The 11,103-nt window shown below is 37.3% G+C and overlaps 1 protein-coding gene and 1 long non-coding RNA gene across 2 annotated transcripts in view; one reads left to right on the top strand and one right to left on the bottom strand.

Moving 5' to 3' along the window:
* The window catches only part of LOC146466354 (uncharacterized), a 233,511-nt gene that overhangs the window by 117,241 nt on the left and 105,167 nt on the right, over nucleotides 1-11,103 (bottom strand). The window lies entirely within an intron of this gene.
* LOC146466360 (uncharacterized) lies at nucleotides 2,258-3,493 on the top strand. The gene is made up of 3 exons (XR_014868046.1): nucleotides 2,258-2,289; nucleotides 2,691-2,733; nucleotides 3,236-3,493. It is a non-coding gene; the product is annotated as an uncharacterized LOC146466360 (long non-coding RNA).

Below are 11,103 nucleotides of genomic sequence, written 5' to 3'. Positions count from 1 at the left end.
GTATTTGCTTACCACAACCCTAGCGCACGCTTAATAGCATCACTAACAATTTGTAAAGCACGCGCAAAGTGTGTTCGGCCACCTTAAATGCATAAAGAAATGAGACAACTTCTAGACCTCAAACTATAGATACACCATCCAGTATTTCTGCGATAACTATATATTTTGAATTCGGTAGTTTAGAAGAAGAACAAACAACAAACAAACAAGCAAAGGCGTAAACAAAAACAACAACAAATGAAACGAAATTATTCCCAAAATAATGCCGTAAGAAGTCAAACAGGTCATTTGTTTTGTCATATATGCTTTACCACGCTCCACGAATGGTTCTCAACTTATTAGAAGTGAAGTTAAAACCAATCGGGAACTCGCTTTCAGGCACAGTTTTCCCGCGCTTTAGGCCAGTTTCTTGTAGTTGTTTCGAGTTCTGATTGGCTCATTAGGTTGCAAACATTTTTTATGATTGGTTGGAAGAATTAAATTAGTTTCTATTTAATTAACGAAACTGAACAGAAGACCACCTTATGTTCTCAAAATTGATATAATTGGTAAAAATAAAATTAAAAAATTCTTTAGATTCACTTTCGGAGCGTGTACCCTCTCTTCATATCATTTTTTTGATACTTAAACCAGGAACTACCATAAAATTCGTCGCACTTGCAATTTTGTTCTATTACCTACAACTCTCAAAGAGAAGCCCGCTTGAATTGCTTGTCTTGTGGCTTAACAATTATTCTAAACTGTGTTATTTTTTTCTACATCTTGTAGGAATTTAAGGTAAAGATGGAAAGGTAAATGGCAGATTGGCAAAATTTTAAAATCCTCTTTATTTTCTTTCGTGAAAATGTAAGGTTTGCTTAAATACTTGTGTTTGTCTTGATAGTGAGATGGCAGAAATGCTTAACAAGATGGAGAACATCGATAAGGTATTAAAACTATGAAAGCTTTTGGTTTGTGTCATATCACCAGAAGTTGGGGACAAAGCGGCATTTTCTTGTTTAAGGTTCATTCGTGGATAGGTCTAACCTAGTTTGAAAGCCTTAACGCTTTCAATACAGGAAGCGAGCTGCGTTGTAAGCGTGGATTCGAACGGTGACATCAACTTTAATAGCATCTTCGATAACGCGTCGGCGAAGACTGGAATCCAGGCTCAGATAGGACATAGTTTTGGCTGGATTGAGCTTAACAAAATGGATGGGTACGGGATTCTAGGAATGTGATGTCTGGGAAAATGGATTGAATTAGTACCATAAGATTGTAGACGGATTTCTGTAAAATATTGGACAAGTTTGTTACGAATGAGATTAAAACAGCGAAGTACAAAACAGTGACTAAGCGCGCCGTGTCAAAGTGGGATCCGGCTTTAACTTGCGCGGGACGGCACAAAGTAATGGGTGGTTCGAAATTTCTTTTGCCTGATATAAACCCCTCGCTGAAAAAGCACATACGCTGCTTTGCCACAACAGCAGTAGAGACAAATTATCGCCATGCTACTTAGGTATTCCCTAGCTATCCAATCTAAAATCACCAGCCCGTCTGTGATCGACGAACCGCTATCGTCAAGAAGGATGGTGAAGACTTGTGAATCCTAAGGGAATGCCATGATGAGTGAAAAGTGTTCTTATCGTAAATAATTTGTTTGTTTGTATTTATTTTCGCAGTCACTTTCTCTGGAAATAGATGAACTTAACAGGTGAAAACAGTCTTTTCATGCTTCCAACCCATTAACTTTATTTTATTTCAATAACAACTTAGCGGTTATTTTGAACATCATTGCACAAAATGAAAAGGAATTTTAATTAAGGATGCGAACACTATCGGCAGCATATACTTGATTTATTTATTTATACCATTTTTTACTTTACTTTAATTTAGGCAGAGCCCAAGAAAGGTCGAGGAATTCTCAGTTTGGAAACAACAGGTGAGAAAGAACGACAGAAATGTTACTTTAACAAAGCTCGTTGTTGTTTATAATTCCAGATTTTGATTCAGTGAGTAATGGGGAAAGCATGGCAAAAGGCATTTATCCTGAAGTTATTTCTCACCAAATGAAATACCTGAAACAAACACGAAATGCGAGGACATTTTGTAAGCCCTTACTTGATGGCTCAGCGAGACAGGCCCAAAGCCGTATTAACCCTGATTTGAAAAGGTCTATTGCGATTACCTTGCACTTGTCATTATGAAACGCGGCTTAATTTAGGATCAGTAATCCTAGCTTGTCAAGGTAATTAGTCTAACTTGCCCTTTTCTTTTTCAGGCTGTGAATGAACTTGCAAAGAAAGATAGGTAAGTCCAACAAAGTAGAGAATGGAGTTACCTAAACTATTATATTAATGACACGATGACCATATTTTGGAAGTTAGAGTGACTGTAGTGAAGTGAGAGAGTTGGCGTAACAAAGCATAACTTGTTGCGCTTTGAGAAGTTCAAGCAGCTCACTGGAAGGAATGATAAGGGCCAGTCATACTTAATTAGATTTCAGTTTATGATTAGTTCGGGTTGGATTACACTGTAATTCTCAATGCATAATAAATATAACAATTAAAGAAGTAAGGATATGATTACCAAACGCAAGAGACTGAGAAATCTTTGAACTCTTTGCGAACTGAGATATTTTTAATATTAGTTTAAAATACTTCCGTGGACAATCTGTGAGTAAGATCGTTTTTATGTTTTCTCTCTAACAGTGAACTGACAGAACTTAAGAAAGTGCTTGAACCACTGCAGGAAGTGAGTATTGAGAATACAATCCCACATCAGAAATGTGTTAACTAAATCACGCGAAGAGCTAAGAAACTAAAATCACGACTACGATACAAAATTCTGCACTGTGCAATCTTTGTATCTAACGACAGAATCAAAATATTTTATGACTATACCATAGAGATTCTGGACTAAGTGCTACCTCATTCTATATTATCACCACGAGTAATGTTTGGATAAAGCCGATAAGATTAACACCAGTCTTCTGCAACAATTGGGTTCGACACCACCCTCCCACAGTGAGTCTAAACTGCCTCTACACTATCCTGCATAGGATCTTAAATTCCACTATCCCAACCTTCAGATAAAGGCCAAACGGTAACAAAGCTAATTGCCAGGGGAAATTCTAATATTAAATTTTGCTTGCTCATGTGCGGTATTCTAAACACACTGAGATGTCTGTAAACGGAGTAAATTGAAATTAGAGTAATAAGATATATGAATTAATGACATGTTATCTCCTCACCAGTTTCCAACAAGAAAGAAATGCAAGAAATCAAGAAGGGTTATCAAACTGCTATGCAGTCTGTTTTGTTGCACATGTCGCCGTTAAAAGATTCCTCTTGTTTTATATCAGAGTGTAAATAATGTGCTGTTTTGTAAATTGAATATCGTGTACTTTTTTCCTGAACAATTTGTATTCTTGTTTTAACGAACTAAAGTAAAACGTACACTCGTTTTCTTATGTGTTCAGATAAATGAATAAAAATTCGTTTTGACAGTTTGAGCTGGGTTTCGATATTAAACCTTTCGCAAATATTTAAAGATGGTCTTATTCGGAACTAAACCTGTAGTGCTTTTCAGAAATGAGACAGGTTGTCGACGTTTCAGGAGGAATGCGTGGCAAGGCGAGGGAGAGGGAGGAGGGGAGGAGGGAAGGGGAGGGGATTGGACAGTGGGGGGAGAGGGAGGGTTCACGGTCTTTCCAGTCCAGGAAGAAGAGCCTACCGCCCAGACCATGACGCGCATAAAATAACGCATGGTCTAAGTTTAGATCGTTGACCTGCATGATTTCCATGTAGAATCAAGGAAAACAAAGTGAAGGAAATCACTAATTGTGAGCAGAGCTGAGGCGAGTCATTATTGCCCTGTATACCAGCGTTTAGCTCTCTATACAAGTAGGATAATGTCAGGCCCGCTTGCGGCTATGACGTTTGTGTGCTTCGTATCATTGCATCAAACAATGCTTTTGGGTTCCCGAACTGAAAGTATTAACCATTTAAAGTTCTTCCTCTGTTTTGCAGTGCGCAACTCTACTTCGTATTAAGGCAAAGTAAAAGTTTCTATCAGCTGCTACATGTAACAACTAAATGTTATTCAGTCCCTGTTTGAAAACCCAGTCTTGAAACTCGATTTACCACAGTTAAGTAAAATATCTGCAAAACCGCAATGGTAACCAAATGCCCAAGGACATTGACGGTTACCAAATAGGACGGTGCCTACGTTTGTTACTGCGCATACATTCTGCGCATCTCGGGATTCCCGGGTTTCCTATGGATGGTGCCTACTAATACAGGGATATCTTTTACGCGGTTTAAAAATAAGCGGGGAATACAGAACTTAGCAATTGCTCTTGTTATCCAAAAAGAAAATTTGGAGTAAAGAATTGAGATGATTTCGTTGGATTTCTCGTACGAAATACTTGGTACGAAAACTTTTAAGACAAACTTGATCATGCACAGTAATAAAAATGGAGGAATATAAGAGAAAAATGTATGGACAGGTCAGATTGAAGTGAAAATTACGATTTCGTTGAGGCATGAGTATATAGGTTTTCGAGGCTTCATTGGCAACTGCTTCAGTAGTCTGCGTAAACAGAGCTTTTATTTCTACGTATTCTTTATTTCATATATACCCTATCTATGCATCATCACAATCATATGAATAGATATACAGCTATATTTCTTTCAATTTTTTCAAATGTCAATTAAATAGTAATTAAATGTCAAAGTGTGCTTTCTATGTAATGGCATTTGAAAGCGGACTGTGATGTTCAGTTATTACGAACTTCTATCTCTAAGAAATTAAACTGTGACTCCCTTTAGAAAGTCGTTCCTAGGTCCTTCCGTAAGCCGACCAGTTGCTCAAACCAGTCTCTTCAGTAAGAAACATCTTATATGGCGCCGAATTTTTAACATAAAAGGGTGATATCCATTTACGTGAGCAATTAATGAAAACTGATTAGTTTTAAAAAAAATTCTCAGTTGATAGAGTTTCTTGTCTAACCTATCGAAGCTGCGTCGATTACAGTAAAATTGGAAGTTAATTATGTTTTAAACAAGAAGTTCCCAAATAAAAGGGCAAGCCCCTTCTTTATTTAACACCTTTGTGGGCGTGAGATCTAAATTTAGACGCCGTTCAGTCGTGGCAAGTTGTTGACTCAAGCGTCCTCTGAAAAAAACATAAAGGCCTCAAAATCTCATAATATCACCACAACAATATAAGAAATTAAGTTCTAATTTCTTTAACCGGGTTTTATTCTTAAAACTAACCCAATTTTATCCGAGTTAAGGGTCGTAGAAAAAGACACATGCTGTTTGTCAGTTGTTTACGCTCTGATAATTGATTGACAAAAGAAGGTGAGAATGGCCTGGCCAGGCCCCTTTTATACCGGAATTTCCTGTTTTAGACATTTGTTGATTTATTTCCCACTGAGATTCAAAAATAGTCAACAAACTTGACCTTAACTGGTTTATACTGGACAGTAGTTAGCTTTTGGTGCAACTCCAATGGTTCGTGATGATACTCTAAGCGGAACCGCTGAAGTAACTAAAACAGAAAGAGAAAAATAAGAAAACGTCTGTCAATCAAAAATCCCTCAGAAATTATGTCGCATAAATTATCCCGAGTATTTCGTGGCAATAGCCAATCAGAGTTGATTCTTCTGGCTTTACCTTTACGTTAGGAAACGAATACTAATTTTAGTTTTTCTTGTTACAAGTTTAAGTATAACTTGTAACGTTGTATTTATCCCCTTGTTGGATTTTGCATTGTAATTTTATTGTATTTTAGACGTAATTTTTGCGTGTTTTCTTGGTAAATTAGATGGACATTTGTCCGTTCGTTCGCTCGTTCGTTCACTAACAATGCGCAGGTGCAAAGCAACCAATTGGAGCCTACTCCGTCATCCTACAGAAATATAAGGGTACTGAAACACCATTAACAACGCCGCTTCAAGAAAAGGAAATATGAGATAACTGCTCGTACGCTGTAAGAGATTGGACTGGGTTAAAAAAAAAAATACACCCAGTCCCAATGAAAATTTACATGTCTACTAAAATTGATCGAAAGAAGAGCTAATTTGATGCAAATGAGCCGCATGTTTATAACAAGATCCAGTCTCGCCAGTTAAAGGCAGTTTTGGAGCCAAGTTGGCATTATTCACGCTATCAAGAAACGAGGTGAGTAGCAATACTTTATTACCAGCCAATCAAGTGATAAAATGGTTTCTCTCAGAAATATATCACGCTTTTTAAGGGTAGGGTTTGCAGATGGTTTCATAAACTCCAATTAATTTTGTTGTGAGCGCCGTTTCCTGGTGAATATGCAGTGGGGTTGTCTCAAGGCTGAAACATTCACACAAACCTGGCATGAGATTATTATTTTGTGCTTCTCTGTTAACATTCAGTACACGAAGATCACTGTTAGTAAGACAGACGATCTACTGAAAGCAACGTCAGTGTTGAGCAACGAGTTATGCAAATATATCAAATAAAAAGTGACGGTTTTACTCAAATAATGAATTATAAAGAAAGATGTAGTATTCGATACCTCATCATTTTGAAAGAACTATCTTCCTTCTGAACGCCATGACATTCCGTATAATGGTCGATCGCTAACCACTGAGCTACAGGGTGACGTGAAAAGCTGGATCGTTTAGTACAAATTTCACGGAGGGGAAGAATATTTTTTTTTTTAGAAAAGCAATCGTTTAGCTCATCAGTTAAGTCAGTTCTTCTACCGCAGGTAAGACAACTACGAGGGTAAAACAAGTTATGAGGCGATGTTCCTCTTTATTAATGCAGATGGCTAAATGACAAAAGAGTTTACAAAAGGAAACCGTATGGATTAATTTGAGCTCAATTTTTAAAGAACCTTAGTTATGCACCTGTCATTTTTAGATACATTTTAGGAAAGTTTGGTGTGCCTCGATTGATAATTTTCCAGTTAATTCAAGCAATTTATCTTTTGAACAAAAATACAGCTCAGAAAAATTTCGTTACAAAGAAGTCTGTATATCTGGCACACTTCCTGTTTAGTTATTCTACTGTTAATTAACAACTCATCCTCGTCTAGCCTACAGAACAAAAAATTCCCACACCAAATATCGAGTGAGCGATGATTTGCACGAAATTCGATGCCCTCGCGATCAAAACATACAAATTGATGAATGATAAAAACAACTAATGAAATCATCCAACCAATCGGATTCTCGCTTTCACCTTATGCCATATGGGCACAGCTGATGCTTTAGCACAAAAATAACATCGTTTTAATACGCTGTCATGTTTGATCGAAATTAATCTACATACACCGGCCTAACAACTTCATGTGGACAATTATCATTTTATCAAAACAAGAATTCGCCGCATTTGCAGATCTTTATGATGACAAGGACAAGCCTCAACTAAAGCAGCCTTGGACATAATTTGGCATTGATCAATAAGGCAAAATGCGTCGAAAACATCGTAGACGAAACAAGAAATTAGACAGTTCTCCACAGCAAAATTGACACGTTTGGGTAGAGTTTGAGACTTTAAAGCAACCCGGTGTTTTCCTAGAAAATATTTGTCGGACTGTTTGGCTGAAAAGAACGCATAAAATCATCATTATATTGAAATTAATTGCGAGTTTTTACGTCGCTATCAAGATTTCTGTAAATAAAGCCATCCGGCAAAATAGAAAATGGAGCGGCGATTTACGATTGATAACCATGCGGTCAAACAATTTTAGGAAACATTTTGGAAATAAGACGCAGAAAGTAAATTTATTGTTGATATTTTAGAGGAGCTACTTTTCAATAAGACAGTCAATTTTAATAAGTTGAGTCAATTTTTTTTCTTACAGACAGACCATCATTTGGCAAAATACCAAAGGCAAAACTTTGCTTTTTATATTTCAGGTCGAAGATCTTATGCCCGGCTCATTTGAAAAAACATTCATGGTTTTTAACCTACGTGTTTATGGCATTGCTATGACCATATATGGACACTGGCATAGCTCATGTCTCACAAAACAACTCCAAGACAACCACACCGAGCACGCATGAATCATTGAAATAAATTAAAAGAAAGGTCTAGTCTAGGAAATGAAATATTACTCAAAGAGTTCTACTCTAAGAAACGGCTGAACATCTTTTTCTTTACTTTGTTCTTATCCACAGCTTACAACGAATTAACACGAGGAGAAGGAACGTCTAAGTTTTATTGAAGTATGTTTGGTAACGCTACTGAAGATCCTTCTTTAGAAAATCTGCAAAATGCGTGGAGAAAAGTTTTCCTCATTGAATTTATTGTGGTGTCTATTATCAACGTTTTCACTGTCGTCGCCTTTGCAAGAAATCGCCACTTACGCAAACGCACTACGTATCTGATAATAAACCTGACCGTAGCTGATTTACTGGTGGGAGCAGTGACGGGACCAGTGCAAAAATTTAGTTCCCCATATTTCGATGACGGTTTCAGCTGGCAAGAATTCATCATTTTAACCTCGATACACATATTCCCCGCAGCCTCTCAAACCAGTCTTTCGTTAATTTCTTTGGAGCGGTTACACGCCACACTTTTCCCCTTCAGGCACTGTTTAATTGACAAAGGCTTTTACTTCAAAGTTATTATTGGCAGCTGGATGATAACTTTGCTTCTATCATCCATGATGTCTGTTCTTGAAGAGTTCGAGTTAGTTCAGTATGCAATTGCATGTTACACATTCCTAACCTTTCTTATCATAACTGTTTCCAATGTTATTATTGCCATAAAAGTCAAAAGTAACCCTCCCCCGCAGCATTTTAGTGCAGTTGCCTCAGAAAGGAAATTGTCAGTAACCTTAAGCATAGTTACCGTCGTGTCTATCCTAACTATTCTTCCTTTTTCTATTTGGATGGCAATTAAACAATACATATTCAAACAAATGCCCCCTGCAGCATTCAATCAAATATACGAAACGTTACTGTTATTATTTTATGCCAATTCTATCGTCAATCCATTGATATATGCCATAAGAATGCAAGAGTTTAGGAAGGCGGTTAAGGAGCTCTGTTAGAAGACTGCAGCGACAAGGGGCGTCCAACCCACTGAACTTCATGCAATGTAATGCATGGGCACAGAGATAAAAAGCAATAACCAAAAAACAAAACCGGTTAAAAACAATCCAGATTTGGTTCAACCAGATACTTAAGTTACTTTTTTTAATACTTTGTGATGTAAGTATCTAACAAGTGTTGTAAAGGATGTTCCTTTTGTTGAATTAAATCAACTGTACAGTGACTGTCTTTTCTTGGTACAAGTAAACTTTGAACCTTCAAGTTGTTGAACTGATCATGAACAGTACGATTGTAAACTACTGGCTCAAAATATTTGTTCAGTGCGTTATTAGACAATCAATAGGAAGAGTTTCTAGAAGGTTTCATTGAATAAAGAACTATTGACTGTGTTGCTTTTTGTCTCTTCAGTGTATACCCGATTGTAAGTGGTCGTCCACCGATTTAGTTTTTTGTTTGTTTTGTTTCACTGAACCTTTTTGAATTCCTGAGAGCCTTGGGAAGGGAAGGCGACAACTTCTGGGTAATTTCACAGGGTTTGAAATTCAATGATCCAACTGTGTGCAACTAAGCTATTACGGTGTGTGTGCTACATGAAGATGCCGTTAGGTGCTCACAGTGGTGAGTATGTTGGAATTTCAATCAAAGGATAAGAGGTCAGCAGTGGTTCAAGGCTCATCACCGCATTGTAGCTAATAGCGGTGCATCTCTCTGGAACAGCCTACCCTGTAACCTTAGGCAGGCTGAATCACTTAATCAATTAAGCAACTACTTAATCTACATTTTAGGTAAGTTGAGACACGGCATTCAACGAAAGCAGGTCAAGTTTTCTTTAGGTTTTAGTATTATCGTTTAGGATTAGGATTTTTATATATTTATACACTTTGATGTTAATAGATTATCTTGTAGTTTTATGTTGTATCCACCTGATGAATTTTTTAACCGTGTGTAACTGAATATTGAACTGAATTGAATTGAAACTGAATTATGTCAAGTTGTGTCATTTTCCCTCTCTCACCTAGGTGTATAAATGGGTGCTTGCTTGGGTAGCTGTGCAGGAGAGAAAGGGAGGGGTGGGAGGGGGGGAGAAGAGTCCCTGATAGACAGTTCCCAACTGCTAGAATAACACATTTCTCAACAGGAATGCCATGTTGTATTTGAGGCAATCAGAATTAACCAAATTGAGCAACACAATGTCACTATTTGTGATGCAGTAGACTGCAGAAATAGCAGAAATGTGCTATCTCTTGAATAAAGTCTTCTTTTTTTTACATTGTTTCATAAAAATTTTACCCATATCCCCCCCCCACTATGGAAGGATTGAAAACTCCAGTTTGGCCTCATATTTTCCTTTTCAAAACTCAAACTAAATGCCTTTTGAGGAACCTTCCCCCACCCCGTCAGACTTTTCAATGACCTTTTGAGGGGGTGGTAAACTGTATACTATGCATATTTCCTGGAACCACAAACTGAAGGAAAACTCCAGAATCTGACTTATTTAATACACAATAACTGATCCAGAAGACACAAAACTTTCTCAGGTCTCCCTAGTCAGAAAAGGGAAAAAGGGTGGAGGGGAGGGGGCTGATAAAGGGTTACTTTTCCTTTTACCTACATGTACATGGTGCTCCCTTGCATACACACCTTGAAAAGCATCTGATGAATTTATTCTCTTGTCTTCCATTTCTTTAAGTTGCTTCATTTCCTTGTCAACAAAGCCCTGGCTGATTTCAAAAGCAGCATTACCATACTTCAGGAAATTCTTGAATGCAAATTTGTCTATGTATTTCCCAGCAACTGTGCTTGGTAGATTGAATATGAGCTTGTGGAGAAGCTTTAAAAAGTTTTACACTTGCAAAGTGAATCTCTGGGCATACAACCTGGGCAGTCAAGCATCAAATGTGAAAGTCCCAATATCTGAAAAATTAAAAATATATATATAACAGTGCTTAAACTTTTATAAGGCTCAGCTCCCAGTGTTCTACTGTGATAATAATATTGCACTATTAATCACATAAGAAACTACACCTGTACTTCTCATGTTTTGTACTAATTACCGACATCTGCGTGGTCATAAA

The sequence above is a fragment of the Pavona decussata genome, unplaced genomic scaffold, assembly GCF_977016875.1.
Source record: "Pavona decussata unplaced genomic scaffold, jaPavDecu1.1 SCAFFOLD_145, whole genome shotgun sequence".
In the NCBI taxonomy this organism is placed as follows: domain Eukaryota; kingdom Metazoa; phylum Cnidaria; class Anthozoa; order Scleractinia; family Agariciidae; genus Pavona; species Pavona decussata.
Note: the sequence above shows the minus strand (reverse complement) of the source record. Positions and strands in the feature narration are given on the sequence as shown.